Here is a 27,463-nt window from a genome sequence, read left to right as displayed (position 1 = left end):
TTAACTGCCTGGTTCGATGACGATAAATACGGCAATTAGCCAGTTCACCTAGGATTGACACTAATTGGTGTTGAGTGTAAATGAAGCAAACCTCATGCAAAGAGCAATTAGGGTAATATATTCCACTCCGATCAGATGACGTGGAACCTGGTTGTCAGAGAACGAAGAATTCAGTCCTTAAACCCTTCTTGCTTAGGTTACAATCCTTTGGGGCTGTTATTGCACTGTGGTAGTAGAACCAAGTTGATAAACAGAGCTTCAGGTGCTACAATTAGTCTAACTACCATTTTTCGTGAATTTGATTGGTAAAAATATGTCAGAACTGAAGGTATTTTGGATATAGCTACTGTAGATGAGTCAAGAGACGACCCCTGGTCTCTTTGTATACCAGCAAAATCAAGGCGCTAATCTCCTCTCTTAAGAGTCTAACTATAATTGCGTGCACTAATGTTGCAGACGTAATTAATGACTCAAGTGCTAGCAAATAAGGCAATTTCACTGCAACACACAGCTACACCGTGTTGCGTTTCTGAAATACCTATATCCTTCATCCCGTCTTTATGAAGGACGCGGGTATGTTGTCATTGTTGGGTATATTCAAAACATACTTCCTTTTCGTTGAGCTGGCACACAACACACACAAACACAGATTTAATAAATATACAACCAGCTTCATCCCGTTCTTATGTCTACATTGAGACGTTTTAGGTGTATCTATATTCAAAACATACTTCCTTTTCGTTGAGCTGGCACACAACACACACAAACACAGATTTAATAAATACACAACTAGCTTCATCCCGTTCTTATGTCTACATTGTTATCTATATTCAAAACATACTTCCTTTTCGTTGAGCTGGCACACAACACACACAAACACAGATTTAATAAATACACAACCAGCTAAAAGATTTAGAGAAATTTTTCTCGCAAAGCGAGTGTCCCACGGAACACTTTATAAATGCGATACACATCAGACACATGTATTACCCCACGGGCGCGCCTCTGTAAATTGAAACTGTCTCCGTGATGTAGCTACATGTTTTATACACGCTGTATTATACACTCTTGTTTACATTATAGTATTCCGTTTATATTATATATACTGTAAAATTATTAAGTCAGTGTATGTTTTATTTCGGATATCGGTCATTGGGATAGCTCTATACAACACTCTTATTGATACGCTTGAAAATATTATATGACATGTTTGTGTGTAAATAAAATAAAAGTTTGGTTAGAGTTGGATTAATCGTTATTAACAACTGAATTGAGACATTTCTGAAACTGTTATAATAATGTAATAAGAGTAACTTACATAATTTCTTATCTATCTATATATATATAAAAATGAAACTGTTCGTGTGTAACAGCATCACTCACAAACGGCTGGACGGATTCGCCTAATTTTTTTTTTTAATTTGTTCGTCTTGATCTGTAGAAGGTTATAGGATACTTTTTATCCCTTTCCCGATTCAGGATTCCGCCCCACTGGTTACAGAAATACCCGTAAGAAATGCATTGCAGCAAACATATGTTATTAAGTGAAAGAGTCTTTTCAAATTTTTAATCAGCTGTTCTTTGTAAACATATATAATGCGACAAAAAATATATTTATATATAAATTTCTTTACACTTATAGTTTTAAAGCATAGAGTAAGCTTAAGAGAAACGACAAATTTTGTTTAAACTGTTTCTGCAATCATAATATATAAAAATGAATGTTTGTTTGTTTGTCCTTTATAGACTCAGAAACTATTGGACCGATCACTATGAAAATTTGTATTTTTCTATGTAGAAGGTTTATACGCAATGCCCATTGATGTAACTAACCACCAGGCTGTACTGCAAGATATAAAAGTTATCAAAGCGCCTGCACATTATAAACTGCAATTACAACACAGTAGTTACGTATATTAAAATATCCAAACACTATTTGAAGGCAAAGAAATATACGGGCAAAGCTTAAGAGACGCGTGCGAAGCCGCGGGAAACAGCTAGTTTAATATAAATCAAGTGTAAGCTATCATAAAGAGATCATTTAAAATTAAGCTAATGTTATAACCAATCATATGATAGGTGGTTAGTGCATTGAGAATGACTCCTTGAGCAACACATTGTGTTAAACAAAAAATAATATTTTCATAGGGTAATAAAATTTACAAAATTCATATATAGAGTGTAAGAGCTTTAGGTTAATACCAAATTTGTATATAAAACTACGTTTAGATACCTAACATCTCGGTAAGACGATCGATAAATTCCATTAGCAAAGCTAATATGCTAATATAGTTTTGTGGCTGCACTGAGACGTTTGTACCATGAACGGTTGGTCGGGGCGGGTCCGTCCTAAGGGTCTGTGGGTGTGGTGCTGGCATTGTGTGTGAGGAGTGTGAGTGAGATAAAACACCATATATATTATTTATTTCTAAAATATGCTTATTATATATTTATAAATTATTGTTATTAGGTATTAATTATAGTTTTTGGTTCTCATTAAAAATGGAAGTTGTAATATTATTTTGTGTTATGATTGTATAGTTATATTTTTATTTGTTTTTTTTTTTAAGTATCATATTAATAATTTTTTAGTGTTTAGATTAATGTTTAATTTAATGTATTTAGTGAGGTAGATTAGTGTTAATATTAATTTGTTTAATATTTGATAATAATTATTGTTCATACAGGTTAAGTGTAAGAAAGGGCCATGAGGCCCTAACTTTGCCTGTTTAAATAAACGAATTTTCATTTTCATTCATTTTCATTTTCAACATAATATGAGTATTTTGTGTGCAAGTTTTGGAGGGATACTAGTTCGTAAATATACCAATGCATTAACAAGCATGATGTCCAAGAGGTCAAACACATTAAATTCTTTATTTAGGCTAACGAATAAAGCCCCCCGTTCAACGTAAAGCCGAGTTCGTTTGTTAAATTTCACTTTAAACTTATGAAAGGATTACATACTTCAATTAAATCAGCTGAAAATCCAATGAAAGTAGAAAACACCTGAGTGAAAATCCTGCTTTTGTATAACACTGACGTCACACAACGCTGTGCTTATGAAAACATTTGTCTGTATCCCTTTTCTTGTTCATCCAAAACTTTCATTGTAGAAGTTCTCTAACTAAATAATAAAATACTTCTGTTTTAGTATATATCACTTCCCAGAAATTTTTGTTCTATAAAAAGCTCAATCCAAATATTTAAAATGAAATTGAAACACGAAATAACACATAAACATTATTATATATAAATTAAATAACAGATTAAAGGCGTCAGTGAGTCACACGCAGTAATATACAGACCATTATTGACAATGGTAGCCTAAATGGTGTTATCCTTCGAGATATTCATAAGTGAACAAGTTCTCAACATTGTCAAGAATGCTGAATGTTCCACAGGTCTTAAAATACACTTGTTTTGTCAGTCGCTCTTAAATTGATGAATTCGAATGTCAAACTGGAAAAAAGTACTCAAATCAGCAAAGCTTTTGAAATAGTTCATACAGATGAGGGAAATCCAAATAAAAGAGAATGCGGGGGGAAGCTTACATCGTGTTATGCTCAAATCTGAAGAAGAAGCAACCAACTAAGAGTTATTTTTACTAATGGGAGAAGTGACTAAATTGTTTTCCCAAATATACGGACAGTGTTGTTTTAACTTTGCAGTTTTATCCACCAAATTCTGAATGTATTTCTATGAAATAAAATTTATAATACGTCAATATTATGTTTGCAAAATAATACAAAATAAACTATTAAAGCTATAATATCGGTTTTCTCTACTTATCTGTAAACCAGGTGTCCTGCGTGTTTCATTTTCATTACCGTCAGCTAAGTATAACGAGAATTTTCACTATATTATCGAGTTTCGTAGCTGTCAGTCGGGGATGCCATTTTCAGTACACATGTTTCTATATCAACTAGAATGGTATTAGTTTTATATTTCTTGATTAATCGTATAATGGAGGAGACCTTGAAAGTCTGGATATAGCAATTGTTTTTTTTTTTTTGGTTCTGATTATATTGCTTTTTAATTTATGTTTTATACTCTTCCTGACCCCTTGTAAAACGTTGGTGCTACAGGAAGCTGCATGATTAAATGTTTTGTAGAGATAGGAGAAGGAGAGTTCATCCAGTAAGTCCAATCTCAGTACGGCCAATCTCCAGTCTTCGTCCAGAACTGCTAATCATTATCATCCTTTTTGTCTGCACACCCGGTGACGTATGGTGTGTCATTCCTCTGAAATCTGATGACCTGAAATGAGATTGTGGCTGCTGGAATGACTATTTAGTCTTTTATTAGAAGTGACTTTTAGGTTATGTAATTAAATTTCAATATCCGATGGATTTTTCTTTAAATTCTTCTTTCTTCCCATCTTTTGATTACTGGAAATTGTTATTGCTAAAAGGTAAAACTATATTCAGCCCATATTATAATTCATCGTTAAAGAGACTTATTACACATCTCCGCAAAATATAACTTTAGCGCGTTTGGGATACGATTGTAATGTGCACGTAATCGTCAAGGCTAGATTTTCTGGTTACTAACGAATATTATGTAACAACAAATACATATACTGTAACTAGTATAAAAAACCTTGCTTCCCTGGGAAATATATTATAATACATAAACTTATATCTATACCTGTAAAGTTTTTGCAATATTTGACAAAACCGTAAACAGAAAAGATTAAAGTGGGGAATTTAAGTCAACGTATTTATTCAAATGTCCATAATACCCGATACACCTGCTTTATACATCAAAACATTTGTTCCGGAACATGATATTATATATATTGATTTTATCTATAATTGATTATTTATATATCCTTAAGCACAACTAACATATAAAATAACATAAAACGCTCTTTTGTAATGAACCAAACAAATCATAGTGTCAAAATATTAGTAGTAGGTCATTTTCCTAAAATCAAATAAAAGTATGCCACTAGTTCTATATTTTACGGAAACCTTGTTTACGTTTTTCATCACATCTGCTAATAAGCCTACGTTTCGCAATAGGTGTTTCGAAAACGTAAACGTAACCTAGAGGTGACACCAATCTAATAGTTGGACGAATGAAAGACCAACAACTTAACGTCTTAATGACGTAATGTTCGAGAATAGCGTTGTACACATTTAATCTGTCATCGGAGTGTCTGTGGAATTAGCTCAAAGTGACAAATAGACCGGCGCTGTTCCAGAGTTCCTCATAAATCTGCTTGTCCTTCCACTTAAGAGTTATGTTGTCGTCCACTTATGTGCGAATACTGAACAATAACACGCTTAGACGACTCTGTTGTCGTCGTGTTACAACTGTTTCGTAACGACGATCCTTAATCGATTGCTACTACCCCATACCTTTAATATGATAATTATACGAGTAGTTAAGTAATGAATCCTACTTTAACAATACTAAACTTTTGAAGTAGAAAAGATTCAGTTAAAGATTACACCACTTCTAAATAAATAAATAGTAATATGTAAACGTGGTTTACTGGGAATGGCAGCCTAGAGGTATGAGATAAAATCCATTACTGTGTGGGGGGTGGCGAACATCATGGTTGATTCTGACAACAGGTATGGTTCAGTAACATTGTAACTTGTCCGAGTTAATTTCGTAAAAATAACCTAAGGAAGGAAATATTTGTATCTTTTCCAAGATATGTTACATGGTAAAAAAATAACTTGAAACTTGGTGAAAATAAATTTAGTCAGATTAAGGAATACTGTACCATCTTGAACTGGCTTAGGGATTGGGGAAAAATAGGAAACAATGTGAGTATAATATTTACACTCGCAGTTTATGATCGGAAATTAATAAATAACAGTAATTTTATATTTGGTCATGTAATAACAAAATTATTCCTACAATTTTGATGTATAACTGTAGGAAACGAATCGCCTTGCTTAAAATTTACGTACACATATTCTGACTATGTATCCTAAGATTTTTTAAGGGTAAATAAGGTTTTTTTGGGGGTAATTTTTTGGGTTTTTTTGCATCTATGTTTTCTTTTGTAATCACATAAAATTGTCTTTCGTGTTTACTTTACTTTATATATATATATATATATATATATATATATATATATATATATATATATATATATATAAAGTGGAGTCCCGCTAATCCGGTCACGTGTAATCCGAACGTCGGTTAATCCGAACAGGTCCAGGAGGAATTATTTATAACGATAATGAATAGTTATAGGAACTAATTACTTAAAAAATGAAAATGGGTGCATCATTTCGTACATAAACAAAGAAAACTTTAATTAAATAGACATATAGTATTTTATTAAGACAAATTGTGTACGGTACAGTACATAAATAATGAAGTTAAATACGTACCAAATTGAAACTTATAGGTTAAGTATGAGTTAAATTACTGTATTAAGAAGTGAAATCAAACAAAAATTGGACGTACAGTACTGATATTATTATTGAGTGCAATATTAATTGTTAAAAGACATAAATTCAGTTATTGTCTTCTGTCGCATTGAAGAGAGTATATTGGATGACGCGTAGTTTCGCCATCGTGTCATAAACATGATATAGGAAAGTGTAGCAGTATCCTGTTGCTCTAAGTATCGTAGTGCAAGGTTAAGCGCTGCTGCACCGTCTGCGTGTGGCACCAACCCTCCTTTATCACCCAGGTTCTCGTCGTCCCGTAGCGCGTGGACCCGTACTATATGCAGTACGCTCACATTGCTTAACAATAGAACTCTCACACTAAATACGGTAAATATGCTTAGTATTCGCAAACACGTTTATTTGTCAGAAGAAATACAATGCAACAGTCAGAAAACATGTTTTAATAAACAATGTTGATACTTCTATAACAAAATAGACCCATTCTCAAGTTTAAAACCGTATTTTTCTGTAATTCTGGCTAATCCGAACAATCACATAATCCGAATAGGGCTCGGTCCCAATTAGGTCGGATTAACGGGACTCTACTGTATATATATATATATATATATATATATATATATATATATATATATATATATATACATATATAATATATATCTACAGTATATATTTACTTCCGAGGCCAACTTGTTAGTTTCTTACAACTTCTTAGTTAAATATTGATTCTGTTTTTGTGTTAAGTGTTGTATTAACTTATAGATATCCGGAACATTATATATATATATATATATATATATATATATATATATATATATATATATAGTAATATACTAGTAGTATATTATATTACGTTTGTTTATAAACTAGTATTCTGGTATTATAGGGTCCGTACTGACCCCTTAGGCTTAATGTTTGTTTAGAATTATTTTTCCTGTAATACTTGGGATTGATCTTCCTCATTTTCTTGATAAGGCTTTAACACTGTAACCCCCAAACTGACTAGACCTCCATTTTTACGTCTCAGGTCAATTTGGAGTCAACTAGAGAAGTATAGTGCCAGAGTTCCCTGGAGTGTTGTATCATCAAATTTCAATACGCGTAAGCGTGTCCAAGTATCCAATATAATCAGTACATTGAATAAGAAGTTCGTTACCGACATTAAATTCAAATTGTCTCTGTTTAGTTGATTGGGTGTCTCTCGGACCACTGAGCACATTATTGGGTAATAGTCCTCTTTCTCAAATAAAAAGCCATATTTCAAGTTCTTACACAAGGTTTTAGAAAATGATACAAAAATAAGAACGTTTAGAATTGTTACTCTTAATTTATTTTGAAACGATAAAACAAAGGTGTTGACCTTTGATAGTTTATCTGCAAGTGTTCCTTACTTCCTGTATTCCTGAAGGAAATATGAAAACAAAAATACAAATATTAAAATTAAAGTCAGTATTTAAAATACAAAGAAGCTGACTAACATCAGATTACTATCAATTTACTATGAGTTAACTTTGAACTTAAATGCTTATTATTAATATTTTAGATATTTTTATACACCTGATGTTTAAAATAATTGAGAGTTGTAGGAGAACATATTTTTTAAGTGAGAAAACTTCCAAAAACAAGGAACCTCTATGTTCTCTGTTGAATACTTAAAATATATTCTTTTTAAATGATTCAAATACCAACTCATCTGTTGGATTTATTGAAATGTTTCTTCTGATTGAAACCTAAATAAATATTGTCGTTGAAGCTTTTGTTGAGATAAACTTGTTTGCATTTAATTTGTTTTCCATTCTACGAAAGGCAGAATAAAGTTACTTTGCATATGCCACATCACAGCTTATACAACTGTAGGATAATAGTAAAAGTATGTTTCAATACCACTTATAAAACTACTTTTATTGCGTCAAACATTAAAGTTTGTTAATGTCACTACTTCTATGAACAGAAATGGAACTTAGTCTGGTCTGATTTCAGAGAGAAACGGCAAAATCAACGGAGTAGTAACTTAAACATGTATGTATGATTTTAAAGTTGGTTGAGGCGGTGGAGTGAATACGTTGCAATTTGTACCGTTTAACATGCAGAGTTAAGTTAAGATCGGATACTGAAATGTTTACTACTATTGCTACTGCTAGTACTTCTATAACATCCGTCACTAGTGCATTCGATTATGTTTATTAATGATAATGTAGCTATTCACAGTTATTGTGGCGACGCCCGCAAAATCCACATTGTCATGTTCGAAAACTTCAAATCGACTCAGTAAATACTTTATTATTTGCTTTACAATGATATTATAAAATAGGCCATTCGTTAATGCATAATTTTAAAACAACATTTTAACAAATTTTTAAAAGAACTACTGAATGTGAAACAATAATACTCCTATACTTGCGAAAATACCTTCCCTTCAATATATCGAATATATTTACCTTATATTAGATATTAAACATAAAAACAATGTTTATTACTTTAGTTTGAAATACTGTGATACTTTAAGACTATAATAAATGCCACGATGAGTGTAGTGTCAAAAAATGCTTTACAGTTATTAGTACGAAATATGTAATAAATCAAAAAGAATAGTATTGTGTACACGAAAAGAATTATGTGTGAGTTTGATGTTTTAAACTCCTTAAATCCAGAATGTTCTGAGTATCATTACTCAACTGAAATTACATCAAGATTTACATTTTAAAAATTTCAAACTACTGTCAGGATATATATTTCCTTTTTGTTCCATCAATACAATTCACCCGCGGTTTGAAATCAATCAAAAACTTTAAAATAAAACATCCTTTATACAAAACACTTATAAGTAATGAGAGGTCTGATCTATGAAATGGATATTATGTGTCAATGTCTCAGAACAGAAATTCTTGTACATGGGTTGAAAATGGCGTTAATATATAAAACTTGAAAATGCCAATACCAATTTTTATGGTGGTTAGAGTTGATCCGCATTCCTCTCCATTTCCAGTCAAATAGTAACTAACGATAATTCTGAGTATAACTAACTACTTCCTCTTTCTTAAGATTGATTACCCTACAGGATCAAAACTATACAGACATGAACTTTATTATAGATATCGATGCTACCATTAAAATACTGTAATACAAACAATCTTTAAATAGATCGCATTCCAAATCTATACATCATTTTATTCTCGAGATGTCCTGTGGATAGATAGATAGATAGACAGACAATAATACAGGAAAGAAATGTCTACATTCCCCATTGCATTAAATAAATGAGAAATTGTGTCCGCCTGCTAAGTTATAGACTTCAATCACGGTCAGCCAAATTGGATAGGTGCACATGGAGCGTCCCATAAACTCATCTTGTCTATGTATTAATATAAAAAAAAGGTTCACGCAAACTTAGTATACAGATGAAATATTTTTTAAGATATCTTGCAACATGACACGTTCACATTTTGTTAAGTTCCAGTGAGCTAGATAGGGTATTACAGCGCAAAGAATGTTAAATTTTGTCACTGACTTTTGATATTAACTTTTCACTCTATTATTTTTCTTTTTACGCTAAGAATGAAAAATGCCACACGTTCAAATCTCACATGGCTGTATTCAGTTTCTTTATTCTGTGATTTTATAGTTGTCATTATGCTTACTCTTAAGACCGACGTAAAAATGTTTGTAAATCCTGTTATTGACAGATAGACAGACAGGCAGAAAATACATTTCTCCATCCCCTAGAGTAGAAGGTTTCGTTAACGCCCAGCTAATAAACGTTACAAGAGGCCTGATTGCACTCAAGAGGTAGAAAAGAGTTGATGAGATCCTGTGAAGTGTACTTGGTAGGCTAAACACTCGCTGGACTCCGAGTGGTGGGCGGCTCCTCTCGACGGCAGCAGGCGGGACTACCGGGTCCCGGAGTTATGCGCTTCCCACGGGGTCTTTGTCAAATTGAATCTGGCCGCAGCGCACGTGTGGCGGCTGGGATGAATGTGATTGGACAGTAATAACGTGTTATTAAACCCTAACTGAATAAGGAAACTTGTTTGAGAAAGTATTAAAATTTCGCGCCTTCTTCTTGTGGTTCGTTCCGTTGGATATTCGGACGAGGATTAGGCAACGCAATGCTAAAAACACAATAGGGACTTAAAGGTTGTTAGGCAATATTATAAAAAGTCTTTAATTTTCTTGTCATAAATTACTCTTTTGATTGCTCTTATTAATAAATATTGAGTCATTACAAAACATTAAGGAAACCACATTTAGCAAATTCTGTATAATATGAATTGTAAATTTGTTCCCACTTTCCAAACTAGTAGCTCAATAAGGGCTCAGGTATATTCATTCTGGGTTTGGCTAAACTTAATGGCTGGTTTTCTAAATCCTGCTTTGAATATATTCTAACTATCCGGTAGATTATTTTATTTTATTTTTCTCCATACATGAGATTAGTCTTTGTATCCTACAAACATTTTGTATTTTCCATTGTAAGTGCATTAGTGAAAAAAGTTAAATTAAATTTTTATTCTAACGCAAAGCCCAAATAAGTTAATTTGGGTCAGAAAGTTAAAGGTACAGTATTATATACTCAGTAGTATATTCTATAATGCTTAAAAAAGGTATCAAAAGGAGAAACACATCAATTATAGTGCATCCTCAACGATATTTACAAAACCATCGATTAAATCATGTGCAAATAAAAATATACAAGCTCCTCATACCAGGAATATTGGTTAAAGGAAGCACTTCGTTTCCTATCAGAAGATACACAACTATTGTCCAATAAAATAATTTAAAATGTACTGCACATACAGTAATTACAATAAAAGACTAGAATAAGCTTATTTAAAATCAACATTTATTGATTTTAGTTGAGGTGTACAATCGCTCTTCATTTCTTAGAAGAAATTGGTATGATTAAAATCTTTAAATGTTTCGTTGTAAGTTAGTAATATCAGTAAATATCGTTGTATTTCGTAATTATGTTTAGTCGAATACAGTATATTGTTATTAAATTTACTGTTGTAACAGGTAACGGCATTTTTATGTTTACATCACTGGCAATATTTTATTAGCTACATTCAGATTATTAATTAACAATTATCATAACACAAAGGAAAATTCAGCTTGTTAATTACAATGAGTTCTGGTTAAGGAAACCAATATTTATATTTTGGTAAAAATCATTGACCATAGTGTACTCTGTGATACCACTTTAAGGTTGTTTATAATGGCGAATTTTACTATTCCTGTTTGAACTATTGAGATTCCACCATGGCATTAACGTTATAGGCTTCTCCGATGTGACGTAAAATTTAAAGCCTACAGCTCAGTTACGCTCGAAATGCAGGGCGGACAGATACAGATACAATGATACGGGAAAATGTGCTTGCAATTCTTCGGCAAACGTAAGAGAAATTGTGATAGGATAAGTCTATGAGCCTGAAAAAAATTCATTGATTCATCATAGAACTCATTCTTGTCTGTGCAAAATTAAACTTTTGTACAAATTTAAACTCAACAGATTAGATTACTTTCTCGAAATCTCTTGCCATATGATTCAACCATAATTTAATGCATTAAGTTTAAGTTGGATTTCATAGCAGTATAGCAGTGCTTAAGTAATAGAAGCCTAAACACCATATCAGCAAATTATGCTGTACGTGCTGGGGCGCTAACATGCCTTTATATATATATATATATATATATATATATATATATATATATATATATATATATATATATTTATTTATACCTATGAATGAAGACTGGTGCAAGTCTATAGGTCAATTGATTTTCGTTATACCGTGTGAACACAAAGATATGTAGACAGAGAGGCAGAAATGAGATTTTTCGAGCGGCCTATAGTTATAGACTTCACCAAAACTCAGATATTACATACCGTATATTACCATATAATATGGAATAATTCATAAAAATACTATTTCAGTAATTTTCCACCCAGTTTATGACTGTATAACACTCTCCGCATGTAATAAATCACAGCTACATGTTGGAAAGACACTGTCGTCGCAGGGTAGGCTTGACACAAGTTAAATGACTTCTGGAAAGTGGACCGTGGTGGACAGCCCGTTTCTGTCAAGTTGTTTCCGAAACTATGACGTTATTATTTTTAAGATAAATGTCCTAGACAATATATTGTACTCTTTTATTAATGGTAGCAAACTATATTGAGGAACCTCTCAATGGTTTTGATATATTGATATTGTCTGTCGTTTCTACTTAGGTGATTCGTAGTTAGCAAATAATTATCCAAAGGAATTTAGCAGATATAAAATAATTTAATATTTTCAGTGTTTAATGTTTGATATCTATTTTTCATATACCAATACAAGCCTGCTATTCAATATAATTCCAATAATAATACTAAAGCTTGATGTGCTAATAATAAGATTCAGGCACTGGGCATATAAAAGTACGTGGTAAAATCAATCTCAAGACATAATTTCTGAGAAATATATGCATATTTTAACTGATCATGAATCTCTGATAAAAACTACCCTGTAAAAATTTAAAAATCAATAAAACACACACACACACACACACACACACACATATTATTAATTTTCTTTTTGTATTTACGTTTGTGATGTGTCTAATGAAGATAGTCTTGCTATCGAAAGGCCTCAAAAAATAAAAGTTTTCAGTGTGTTCTAAATGTAGTGATTAAGTTAAAGTATGTACTGCTAGAAAGAAAACTTTAGAGTTCATGTCAAGAATATAATGCTAATTCGCTTTTAAAGTTATTTTTAAAGATTCCTCCATATTTAATGTTAAACCCACATTTTGTATATTTTTGATAGTCCATCCAACATTGCAAAGTCTGATATATGAAACCATAATCACTGTAATCGTCATTAATAAGGTTTTGCATTGTGAGGTAGAATAATTTATTAACTTTGTTTTAGAATAATAGGACTTGGGTAAATTTCCTATCTTATCTTTTCTTATCATATCCACTAACAGCTATCATCTTCGTTGACCATTTGGTGCTGCCCTGCACTCATAATGATGAAATAAAACCATCCCTCGAGACAGTGCCTATCACGATAGTAACAGAGTGTCTGAACACAAATGTCTGAGGAAGCAAATCCAATATTAGAACATATACAATCGCATAGAAAGGTTTTATTAGTTTGTTGTGCGCCAAAATAACAGATCCTGTAATATTTCAAAAGCCCAATAACTAAGCACTATAAGATTTAGGCCCACGTGCATTTGTACATTTGTAATTCCTATAGTTCTACTGTAAATAAGTATACAGTTACTCACAATAAAATTCCACGCTGCAGCAACAATATGGAACACGCCCACGGCATCCAGGAAACACCTGAAAACATGCAGTTCTGCAATGGAAATGCAACTCATGGAAATGAATCATTATGTAAAGTGGGGCACTCTGTTAACAATGGTGTATTAAGTAAATTATTATAGCGAGTGTATAGAATCGCATAGCCAAAGACAGGATAATAACAGTGGTACAAGAAGTAATGACCATAGTTCACAGTTTATGTGCTATAAAGTTGGTATCACTGGGACGACAATGAATCCGTAATTACCACTAGACGCCCACACTTTGCTGCCAACTTAATTAATGCTTTTCTAAGCTCGGCCTGCGGCTCGGGTCTTCTTTACAAACCCCTAATTATCTAATACAACTCACGGTACTTATGATCCTTATACGGAAGCTACTATCCTGCTGGAACAGTCGTTACTGGTACTGGGGAATGTGGTTTGTTGTTACACAACATCTCAGAGCTTCTCTCCTATACCTGGAGGAATAGTTACAAACAATAATGCAATGTAAATAATACAATGGTGTGTTTATTATCAATCTACATGGATACATGGCAATCCACAAATAATATAAAACTACAAAGTTATAAAGATCTTGGATAGTATAATAATAATAATAAATTTATGTTAAATATTTTTGTATACATATATTTACATAAACATTTAAAAAATGTCCCCTCCAAGTAAACCGAAGTCACATCATTGGTGGGTTCTAAGATTACAAGGAATATTACAATAACGTATATCATTATATTATTCGGAGCATGGTTTTGTATTTAATCTGTTAATACAAATGCTTACATTTATTACGACTATTTCCTTCGCATAGTTCATGTACATCACGGAGGATAATTATTGTAGATGGCTTAAGGCATGCTTCTGTTTACTAAATAGTAATTTAACCCTTTTGAAACGAAGGCGAAATAAGTGTATCAGTCCATTAGTATTAGCAAGTATAAAATGTTAATTAAAACACGAGGTATGTCAGGTTGAATGGTCGAGACCTTATCTGACAAGCAACATCACTTCAGTGACAATAATACAACAGCGGTGAAAGATAAACTAAGAAAGACACGGTGGCAAAAGAAATTTCAGGGAAGAAATTTGTCAAGAATGTTTACAATGTATCTGGTTCTGTATAATATATATTATGATCTGTCATCCTGCGCAAAATTCCCGCACCTCCTTGCCCTTCCCCGCCCACATTCTGTGTTCAGTCTACAGATATTACGTTGCCTGTGTAGTTGTAGTCAACGTTTTGTAAATAAACAATGGAACAACGTAGACTGCTAACAAAAGCCTATTGTATTCACATTTTCTATAACTTAATAGTTATACATTTGTAAAGTAAATTTATTTTAGGGAAATATACAATAAACCTTAACTACGGTCACCTAATAGGACGTTAAAGCACACCTAAATGGTATGTATTTTATCTTTTAGTGCGGTTTTAAACCTGAACCAAATTTAATGTATACCTTACAAATCTGAAGTTGGCAATGTTCAATTAACGTTGTACTCCTATCCAGAATGTACGGTAAAAATAACCTTCTCATGTAGAGCTCAGTTCAAGTGACTCAGTGGACTGCAGTGACCACAGGGAACTTTAAAACTCATTATTTACTCATGCCTCTGATTCTACAACAAACTACAGAGCTTACTTCTCCGTGACTCAGATTCAACAGGAAAGACGTGTAGAGCTCACCTTTCTCGTGAATTGAACACGATGATCTACAAGCTTTGTTTTATTTACACTGGCATATCAAACTAGTTATTAAAGATGTGATTAATATCAACTTGTGAATCTTCTTGTGTCCTCATCCATCCATCATGATAAATTATCAATTATCTCAGCTCTTCTAATATTTAGAAGATGGACCATTAGAGAAGACTCCATTTACCATTAAGTAGCAAACCATTGAGAAGGAAATAGAATTATAAAAATAGAATTGTGCAGAATACATATTATGGTTTTCAATATCGTCATAAGTTTTACTGTTCATAAATAAAAATAATATAAAAAGGTTTTCATTACTTTAAAACAGATAATTAAGTGAGACTCCTCATAGGTCCATTTTATTTATAACATATCATTAATGTGAAATTTGCTTGTGAACTAGAAACATAGATATGTCCTCTAAGTTAAAATATACTTAAACATCGTGTTAATGGAGTATCACAAGTATGTTTAGTTAGTTTGCTACATTTGTTGCTGGTTGTGTTGTCCGTGACGGAATGTTTATGTGATACCATGCCATTGTCACGCCCGCTTTTGTTCAGCTCTGAATTATTGCAATGCTTTCAGAAAATGTTCATCTAATATCGTAAAGTTCTGTAAGGAAATGCGTTTCCTTCAGTACATACATTTCCTTCCCACTCAACCAAAATAAAACTGTTTATTTTATGTGAAATATTTAAATTGAATTTAGTTTGAATATTGAATAGTCCCTGTAATTTTTATTTTCTATGGTTCAAAGTTAGTATTGACTTATAGTATGCAATGTGTTATGAATATAAAACATCGTGTATTTAAGGAAGACTATCAACCACAGTTTTGAAATTTAAAATATATAAACTTCTGTTATTTTAATCACGTTTCTACACTAATTTGTAAGTAATCTAAAGAGTATGATTTTTCATTTTCTTACAAGTTATAGCTGATACAATTTTATATAAATGTGATATCAATAAAAAACTTGTCCTCTCTCCTCTCTTAACTTTAGGCAGAAGGAATAATTGGCGAATAAATTAGTAATCCTTTATGAGCTAAATATAATTATTTTTAGGGTGAGAACCTTTACTTTCATTCAGAAAATATTTGAAGGGCAGAGGCAACTCTTTTAACATATACCTGTAGTATGAACTGTCCCATTCTATAGTCTTGAGAAAAGGAGTTGTAAATTAAAGATATCTTTATCAAAGAAATATGCAATGTATTATAGTCAAATTTTACTTTAGTTAGAAATATGGTAATTTCATTTTGATATTTAGCCATTCAAAGTTGTATTAGCATGTATATGTTTTTCCAAATCATTTAAACGCAAAAAAGTTAATTTTGGTTATTTTAACCCAAAAAACGTAGCACTCAAACTTTACTATCAGATGTTTACAGCAGTCTTTTTTCACCTCTCCTCAGGATACTTGATTAGAATCATTCATTGCAAATGCAGCAAATACGAAAAATGTTTACAGTGTTTCAGATAATTATTGAACTAAAATCAGTTTAAAGCTTAAATTGAATCATAATATACGAAAAGTTCTACAAAGTTATCTTAATTGAGAATACACATGAAGAACAAAATTTTGGTTTCGGAATATATATGAAACTACTTAATTACTTAAATTCAACAGTGATGATCTTACTAAAGTATTAGTAAATAATAGAAGATGTCAGGAAATACTTGAGTAACATTTTGAGAGAAAAAATATCATAGCATGAAAAAAAGTTGAATCAAACTGCTATTTTACTATAAAGTGTGAATTATGATTAAATATGTAATGAAAATGGATGGACAGTAATATGGTTTAAAAATAAAAATAGTACAGCTTATTAACGATCTGTAGAATCAACAAAACGATATGAACTTATGTAAAATTCATATTTTGCTTCAATCAGGTGAACACAAAAATGAAACTTTCAGAAAGCTCAAGAGACGACAGAAACAAACAACTCTATTTGTATTCAAATGGCCTCAAGCAATGAGTCCGGAGTCATTAAATTTTACGTTTATTGAACGAACCACTTTAGCTGACAAACGTAAGGCATCACTTTTACTTGTGAGTTGGCAAAACATTATGCTTTACTAAGTGCTTTAGTGGTCCCGTTGTTTCAAGGGTATTAATGAAACAGAACGTCTTGTTATGTGCTTTAGTGGTCCCGTTGTTTCAAGGGTACTAATGAAACAGAACGTCTTGTTATAACGTCAATCTCTTGTTGTTTTATTTTTAATTTGTTATCTAGTTTCCAACATTGCCTTATGTTTTTTATTCCAAGTATGCACCATAATCAAGAAGAATACTTTTGGAAATTATTGATATATCCTGCAAGTTATCAAATATTAGAGTGTAAAAACTCTACTTCTTGCAGTAGAGCAAAGGAACTTGTCTCCTGGCCAGCAGATTTTGAAAGTGTTACAACACTGTTAACCCATTCTTGGTAGGTCGGTTTTATATGTAAAGTTTTATTCCAACTTAGGATTGATATTACTCAATTTGCGAACAGTCGATTCATATAATCCAGGACTGTAATAACAATTCTGTGAAATAATGATTAGAATGGTCCAATCGACTACCCTCCCGAACTTTTGTCCTCGAATACGTGCAGTTTTCAGCAAGGCTGACGATTAACATCAGGTGAATGGAAATAAATTATAGAAAAAGATAAGTATTGTTTTAACATTTTCTAGCTCCTTTACAATATTATAAGACTAGCATATACCCGCGGCTTTCACGAAATTTCGTAGGCATTAAACGTGTATGAGCACTTTTAATTCGAGTGATTTATACTTCCAACGCCAATGTTCAGTTTTCCTTGTTGCGACGACCAAAAAGATATGTCAAAAAGTGTATATTTATGGCCATTAACTTTTTTGGTCTTAGTATTTTTTGTTCCATAGTTGATTCTCTCTCGTTCCTCCGATCAGGGTGTAACAAAAAGGTTGTGCTGGTTATGCATTTTCAGGTTCTATGCGTAATTCTAAGCTAAAAATTAAGAATACTTTTTCCCCCTAATTTCCCATTAACTTTTACGATATTTTAATTTTTGCTCTGCTATTCGGGACAAAGTCAAACTCGACACATCAGAGATGGTACAACCCTTATTGAGGTATAATTGGTGAAACTAACAAAACTTTTTTATGTATTTGGGATGCATATAGCAGAAAAGAGACTTTCTTAAAACTACTTTATCCTTGATGAGCGTTGTAAGATATATTATTTAATTACAATTACTTGGTATAAATTACGGTTCCACAAACGACTCAGCTATATCAGAATAACTTACTGACGAGTCCACTGTATATTTCATAAAAGAACTGAACTGAGAAAGAGGAACTTATTCTGTTGTTATGTACAGAACTAAACAAATTGGTTGGAGTAGGAAAGTTATGTTCCTTTGACTCTGTTTCATGGTTTAACATCAGTTCAGTTATATTTATCATTCAATAAACAAATGTCCAATCTAATTTAATTGGGTATAATCAATTTAAACTCTTCTTAACAAATAATCGATGTCATTCAGATGTATAGATAAGTTATTTGTAATAACTTCAAATAATATCTATAAATAAATATTTTAATGTTTATTTAATGAAGAGATTTTACAGCCTCTGTTCATTCTTTTGATAAAGGCCTGATGGCCAGGTCATGACATGAGAGTAACACACTGAAGGGTATCTACTGTATTACTGTATGCACTGATGTATCCACACCTCCAAAATATTATGGGTTATTAACCCAACAAAATTCTTTTTCTGAGTTGAATTAGAAAAGAGTCAATTTTTTTAATTTGTTTGCATGCCAAAATTTAATTACTTGGTAAATAACTTGTAAATAACTCGTGATTATGGGAGATGTAAGTAGCCATGTGCCTAATGAACTAAAAGTATTACTGGCGATAAGTTTGTCGTAGGTAGTTAATATTCGCAAATTTAGTGTTTTAATGTGTAAAATAAAAAGCTGAAAGTGTGTTGGAAGGATCGAGATAGCTCATATAAATAGCTGAGCATTGTTGCATATCTGAGCGTATGTTGGCAGTTCTTGCGATTAAAATCTTTTGTAATGTTGTGTTCTATTTCGAAGTTGTAGTGAATAAATGTCGTTACTAACTGACACTATTGTTTACTAAAGTCTTTGGTTTAAGGAAAAGCAATAATTTAATATATTTCTTAAGGCAAAGCCGGTATTTTTATTCATCCGGGGTAGAGTATTTTTACTCCATGTCAATTTTGCTGATCAAACCATCACAGTTTTTGTTGCCTCTCATTGAGAGAGGTCTCAACAAGAAGAGGAGGTTATGAACAACCAGTAGCTGCGGGGAGCATCAATTGATGTCGGGGGCATCTTAGCATCAAGTTAGCTTAGAGGTCAAATGAGTCCATAACAAGATGAGATGATTGGTTGTCAATGACCAATACGGTAGGGCAGGTCAATGATTGTGGTACGAGGCAGAACGGCCTCGCTTCGTCTTATAAAGTATCAACATTTCCGTTCATCTCAATTACGAACAAAGTAAACTATTAGGCTATTTCTTCTAGAAATAATAATTGCTAAAATCATTTTGAGCTTATTTCTAAATTTAATGTTTATTTATTTGTAAAAGTTTATGCATTTTTACTTAGTACTTACTATTCAAGATTGGTTATGTAAAGGAAAGATGATAAGAAGGAATAGCCCTAATTTTACCGCTCCATTGCGCCTTAGGAACCATTTCTTGTCAATTCATAATCACCCGAAAATTGTTCGTGTACTTTATTTGTTCACACGCTTTGAGTATAAAACTCTAATAGCATTTTTCGTTTTATAGAGCAGAGCCACAGGTTGGCTAGCTCAATCTAAAGGAGTCGACTCCATCCGCTGGAGACTTAAATGGAGAGGTTTAAATGTTTATAAGAATAGCTACAGCGACGGGGAGCTCCATTGTCTCTGTTGCTAGTGGGGGGAGGTGGAATCACATTCCATCCAGATTATTGTCCAGGAATAAACAGGCGGAAGTGATTAGTGGTATTACTTTGACAACTGGCAGAGGGGGTTTTTAAATCAAAGTGGCTTAAACTCTCACCAACAAAGTATTTCGGTTGATTTTTTTCAATCCTTGACAAAATCTGAGCTTACTTCACACAAATACAACACAAAATCAACATCTCTAAATGCATAATGTGTTATAAATTGTTTAAATATAGATTAGAGTTCGTACGCATGTATTATTTACTGTATTACTGTATGCACTGATGTATCCACACCTCCAAAATATTATGGGTTAATAACAAAATTCTTTTTCTGAGTTGAATTAGAAAAGAGTCCATTTTTTAAATTTGTTTGCATGGAAAATTTTAATTACTTAGTAAATAACTCGTGATTATGGGAGATGTAAGTAGCCATATGCCTAATGAACTAAAAGTATTACTGGCGATAAGTTTGTCGTAGGTAGTTAATACTCGCAAATTTAGTGTTTTAATGAGTAAAATAAAAAGCTGTAAGTGTGTTGGAAGGATCGAGATAGCTCATATAAATAGCTGAGCATTGTTGCATATCTGAGCGTTTGTTGGCAGTTCTTGCGATTAAAATCTTTTGTAATGTTGTGTTCTATTTCGAAGTTGTAGTGAATAAATGTCGTTACTAACTGACACTATTGTTTACTAAAGTCTTTGGTTTAAGGAAAAGCAATAATTTAATATATTTCTTAAGGCAAAGCCGGTATTTTTTATTCATCCGGGGTAGAGTATTTTTACTCCTTGTCAATTTTGCTGATCAAACCATCACAGTTTTTGTTGCCTCTCATTGAGAGAGGTCTCAACAAGAAGAGGAAGTTATGAACAACCAGTAGCTGCGGGGAGCATCAATTGATGTCGGGGGCATCTTAGCATCAAGTTATCTTAGAGGTCAAATGAGTCCATAACAAGATGAGATGATTGGTTGTCAATGACCAATATGGTAGGGCAGGTCAATGATTGTGGTACGAGGCAGAACGGCCTCGCTTCGTCTTATAAAGTATCAACATTTCCGTTCATCTCACTTACGAACAAAGTAAACTAATATGTTCTTCTAGAAATAATAATTGTTAAAAAACATTTTGAGCTTATTTCTAAATTTAATGTTTATTTATGTGTAAAAGTTTGCATTTTAACTTAGTACTTACTATTCAACATTGGTTATGTAAAGGAAAGATGATAAGAAGCCCTAATTTTACCGCTCCATTGCGCGTTAGGAACCATTTCTTGTTGATTCATAGTCACCCGAAAATTGTTCATGTACTTTATTTGTTCACACGCTTTGAGTATAAAAATCTAATAGCATTAGGTTAATTTTTCGTTTTATAGAGCAAAGCCACAGGTTGACTAGCTCAATCTAAAGGAGTCGACTCCATCCGCTGGAGACTTAAATGGAGAGGTTTAAATGTTTATAAGAATAGCTACAGCGACGGGGAGCTCCATTGTCTCTGTTGCTAGTGGGGGGAGGGGGAATCACATTCCATCCAGATTATTGTCCAGGAATAAACAGGCGGAAGTGATTAGTGGTATTACTTTGACAACTGGCAGAGAGGGGGGTTTTAAATCAAAGTGGCTTAAACTCTCACCAACAAAGTATTTCGGTTGATTTTTTTTCAATCCTTGACAAAATCTGAGCTTACTTCACACAAATACAACACAAAATCAACATCTCTAAATGCATAATGTGTTATAAATTGTTTAAATATAGATTAGAGTTCGTACGCATGTATTATGATGTCTCCGATAATGACTTATTGGAGCTTCCGTTCTCCATGATGTTCTAGCTTATGCCCATAGTGTACAGTAAGTTTAATTTATAGCAGTTCTTGGCCTCTTGGGTCCAGGCTTATAAAGGTGAGTTACTGGAATGTTCCGGTCGGTGGACTACCACACGTTTTTTGGTAGACTTTTGAACCCAATAGAATCTCTAGGAATCTGGTAACAACTGTTCCCAAGTAGCTCCTAGTCTCTGAGAGTTCCCGGATTATGAATTGTTCCTGACACAAGAATCTTCCAAAGTATAGCAACTTTTTTCCGCCAGGTCAGGCATCTCTTAGAGATTACACCATCAAGAATTACCTAAGCTCTGAAGATCGTACCATCTGGAATACTTCAGCCATATATAACCTCCAAGATATTCTAACCATGAGACCGCAATTAAAAAATAACTTTCAGATTGCTTTTAGACAGTGTTTAAAATATATTGTATTTACCATAGCGCGATGTTATATAATATTATACCAATATTTATAGTGGATATTAACCCTTAAAAAGTCAGAATTCGGTTACGGATACGCTATTGGACATTGCACGATATCATTTTGTCAGTAGTTATAGTATATGATAATAATTCCTAAGGTCCCAAAGTATGTTTACTGATTGTTGCTGCACTCTGTTTATCACCTATTTACTTCTATTGGACATGGAAGTGTAACAATTAGTCTACATTTTACAGTCGACTCATGTTTTGTAGTACACATTTTAGGATTATAAGATTTATTTAAACAGTACTGTAATTTGAACTGTGTAACATTTGTTTTAAATTGCTATATATTTGTAACTAGTAAATTTCACATTTTTTTAATGATTGAATAAATTGTAAGCATTAAACCGTTTAAATCGCCTACTTATGTTAAGTTAATCCCCTCTTGTGTTATAGTAATGTGCACACCGAATTCGAAGCATTTACTTCGGTTAATTAATATTTTGCCCCAATGCATTTCCGGGTGATCGTATTGGTGCTTTATCTGGTGATAATAAGTTTTACTCATTTAAATACACGCAAGCTTTTACCACGCAATTAAATACACTTGTTACCATTTCTACTAAAACGTGCGTACGGTATTTACAATCGTTTTGAAAACATCATTAAACAATATTTTTAGTAAACCCACATTTTTTAAATATAAACTAGCTATAACATAAATAGGTAAATAAATATGTACGCATATTCATATGCATCTACTCTGTACTGACTATTTACTGACGAAAACTAATTGTATTTCTCGTATGATGATAGATATCTGCTCAAAGTTTCAAGCTTCTAGATGAATTTCATCTGACCTACTAAAGCTAATTTTACTATGCTCAGCGATTGAGAATGAAACAAAAAGAAAATTGTATTTAATTATTTAAAAGAGGAATAGATGGAAGAAATATAGCTTCAAATACGTGCCACTACTAGTATACAGAAGATAACAGGTGGCAAGGCTGATTAAGAAAACAGGCACGAATATGGCTGGTCTGTAGTCGGTTACATGTCAGGTTCAAGGTGACAGTTACTAGTCTCCTGGCAGCGGTCAGTGAACGTCCTTGTTACCGCGGAGACAGCGCAGCGACCGTACCATCATTCAGCTGCCTGGTTACTCTCTCCTGTGCGGGAGCTGCTTGTCAGAATACTCCACGGCCTGGACTCGACTTGTCAGGAGAACTTTTCTGTTTGGTCTTTGTCCGTGATCGGAGGTATTTGTAGTGCTTTGTACGCAGAGATGAGAACAATAATGTTGGGGAGAAATAGATTATGCAAACGACTGACATGGTAGCGCCAGTCTACAAAAATGTTGTGATAAGACACTGGGATATGATTAACTACGGTGTTAAGAAGAAATAATAATAAAAATTGAGCAAACAAGTGCAGAAAAATAATAAAGAAGCAAAAAATATAAAGTTTATAGCAACGTTGGGAGAGATGTTCAATTGAGTAGTGTTAGTTACAGCAAGAATAAAATTAGAAAAGTGGTATATACTTTTACAACATAAGCTAGCCTTTGTTCTGTAATTACCTGTACACTATAACATTAGATACACAATTATTAATAATTTCAAATTAAAATAACTTACCATTGTCTTTTAAAAACTCAATCTTCACTGTGTTTTTGAAAGTGCTATAATAAAAAGGATTATTAATGAAAATATTCTACTAAATCAGAAGCAGATAGAGCAAAAGGGTGGGGTTAAAAGTGAACAATGAACTAGATTTTCGTTCAATAGAAACCAGAGATTAACAGCTGTGTTATATCAACATTTTGTTTTCATAGTAACAATCTTACCAAATATCAATATCTTAAATGTTTCTTTGTTATCACTATTTATTTTCCATTCAATGACATTGAACGAAGTTTCCTATGTTTGACTAACAAAACATGCCATTACGTAGTCAAAACAAATTTTATTGTTAGAATATAGTAACAGAGACAGGCTGCAAAGCACGGTGAGCTGTCTATGAGCGGCTTGTCTCCCATGGCAACCCCGGTACGAGAAAAGTAGTTGTGATATTTCGTCCTTTGCCCTCATCGCAGTATTTGCTGATTCCGCTAGTAATATTCTTAAACTAGTGATATTACAAATAAAGTTTCTAGAACAAATCTATATTTTCATTAAATTGTAAATAAAACAAGAATTTTATAAGAGGCTTAAATTTTGTATTACTATGCGGAATTTTCAAAATACTCTCCGAAATTTAAAATTTGTATGATATGAGCGATCCCTTTTACTTCATAATTTAATATTAAAATATTTAATTACCTTACATTATGAAAGTTATATTGTGTGACGTAACAAACTTATATTTATATACCTCTTCCAACATCTGTATCGCAAAACATTTAGAAAAATCAATAGTGCCGTTTATCATTTGGGAAGCACATACAATCAACTCTCACTTTTGATTCTAGTCAAAATATTACAATGATTTTCTCTGAAATACATAAATTCAAAAGATTAACAAATATAACTAATTTCCAGTCACTCAAATACAATCTCAATAAAGAGAAATACTAATTAGAACCTTCTTTGACGCGTAAACTACGCGTTATAAATTTCAGGTGTACTAAAACCCATACTAAATATTAATTTTTGTCTACTTTGTTTAAGTTTTTTTAAGACTTAAATAGGACTATGGAGTTATAACTCCGCCTCCTTCGTAGGACAAATTTCATTTCCCCTCATCTCTTTGCACCAGATATAGAAGTCTGAAACAAAATTCTCACCTCGATTAGAATATGTATCTAAACGTGTATGATATAAGTTAAAGGCATAGGAAAGAAACTCATCTCTTGAACTCATTCTTCTCACTGCATGAACACCAGAAGCTAACTGACTTAAGATCGGTTGCCATCGGCTGAATAAAGGTATATACTCGTATTTCATTGTTGTAGAGGGTACATTGATATCTCCATTGCCTATTGAATCAGGTTCAGCACCTAAGAATTATGTACGCCTCGAACATGACACACCTTTGTCTAGTCGGTCACAAAAGGGTTTATGGTTAATCCATGAAATTCGTAATTCGAAACATGCTGCTTAAAGAACTCATTGATGGACGAACATCGCAGAATCAGAGATCTGATCTTGCACCTCCCATCAAACAGATGCGAGATAAGAGGTCAAGACACCATCTGACAATAGCCTCTTAGTGACCTCCTGGGTCATAACCTTGACCTCCCCCTCCCGCTGAATGTCAAGAGGCTGACGTTCTATGCTCATTTACATCCGTACGATCTCTTCCGTCAGAAAGAATTTACGGCAATGCTTCACCTACAACGCCAATATAATGTAAATTTACGCACAGGTTTCTTATCACACTTTCCACAAACACACTGATATTTTATCACAATAGTTTTATATAGTTATAAAATGTGAGTTTTATTTTGGCTTTCTCGTCAACGACTGTCTAATATTATTTCGAATTAAAATGAAGTATAGCACATACTTAGGAACATTTCTTTGTTTGAAACATTTTTTTGACGATGGAAGGATTGTGAAAGAAACAGGATTTTTCCGGACATTTGCCATCGTGTAGTGAAACAAAAAAATCAGTAACACTACGTTTCGAGATCTGCAATCTGATCTCTTCTTCAGGTAAATAACTAACCTAATACATAATTACAAACTAGGTTAAAATAAACAAATCATACCAAAGCGTTGTGGCACGCCTAAGTCAGGAATCACAACCACCATGTTGTGTGTCCTAACTCTAAACATGAACTTAATAAAAAAACTACAGACAACACTAATCATTAAAACTGAACTACAGAATACAGATCACAATACGTCTGTATTCGTCTACCAACCACCTACGACTGATCAGAGGCCAATAGCATATGACAATCGTCACGGCAGAAAGAAACAAGATGGCGGAAATAAAAAGGAAGGGGACATGAATGGGACTTTTTTATTATTATTATTGGTTCATGCTAGATAAACTTCTTAAAGCCATATTGTGACTCCGCATTGGTTTATTACAAATATCTGATTTGTTTGATACTTTTGTTTTCTTTTTAGTTAATGTTTTTAGAGTTGGCAACCAAAGCGGCCTAATCTCGATTGATGGTTGACTGATTGGTTGGTCTGCCAATTTAATGTATGTTGCATCTATTAATTTCCTTTTGAAGAAATGTGGTTCCCGATGTATTATGTGGTTTCATCCCAATTCATATGATGGTCTTCGGACCAACAATGATGTGCAATTTTTGACTTTTCTGTGAGACCCTGTAATTCTGTTACAAATGTAATGTAAAGTTACCACGAGTTACCACGATACGAGCTCACCTTACTAATTACCTGTATTAAGCCTTTTTTAAGTTTTATTTAATATTTTGAAAATAAACAGATTTCTCATTTCAAAATCTTGTAGGTTGTACTTCAGTTATTCACGTTATGACGGCGGAATATCTCGCAATAGTTGTCTGTTCAAACCAACCATCGTCTAAGTAAACTTTTAAAAATCTAATTATTTTTCCAACACAAAATTTTATTTTTAGATTCTTCCTACCTTCCCCACTCGACCACCAAATACAAAAGAACTAATTAATTAAACACGAAACCTTGCTGAATTCCACCAACACTAACAGGACAAAAAATAGTGAGATGAAGATTTATTGCGGTTCAGGATCTGCAGCTCGTAATGCCTAACGCCTAATAGTGACAGGGTTATTTATGAGGCTGGGAGTGAGATCCAGCATTCCTCATCAACGGATTCTAATTCCACAAAGATCTCTCGAGGAGCCGGACATTTTAAGGGAATGAACACACCTGCTTGATAAAATGAGCAGAGTTGTCGCGCTTGAAAGTTTAATT

At 32.9% G+C, this 27,463-nt stretch overlaps 1 protein-coding gene across 2 annotated transcripts in view; it reads right to left on the bottom strand.

Moving 5' to 3' along the window:
- Window positions 1-27,463, bottom strand: part of LOC124359085 (growth hormone secretagogue receptor type 1-like) — a 459,143-nt gene that overhangs the window by 299,374 nt on the left and 132,306 nt on the right. For both annotated transcript variants that reach the window (XM_046811520.1, XM_046811519.1), the window contains exon 3: window positions 13,656-13,713. The gene's annotated coding sequence lies outside the window, so the exon portion shown is untranslated. The remainder of the gene's footprint in view (window positions 1-13,655; window positions 13,714-27,463) is intronic.

Source organism: Homalodisca vitripennis, chromosome 4 (genome assembly GCF_021130785.1).
Source record: "Homalodisca vitripennis isolate AUS2020 chromosome 4, UT_GWSS_2.1, whole genome shotgun sequence".
Lineage (NCBI taxonomy): Eukaryota > Metazoa > Arthropoda > Insecta > Hemiptera > Cicadellidae > Homalodisca > Homalodisca vitripennis.
This window is presented reverse-complemented; position numbering and strand designations above follow the sequence as displayed.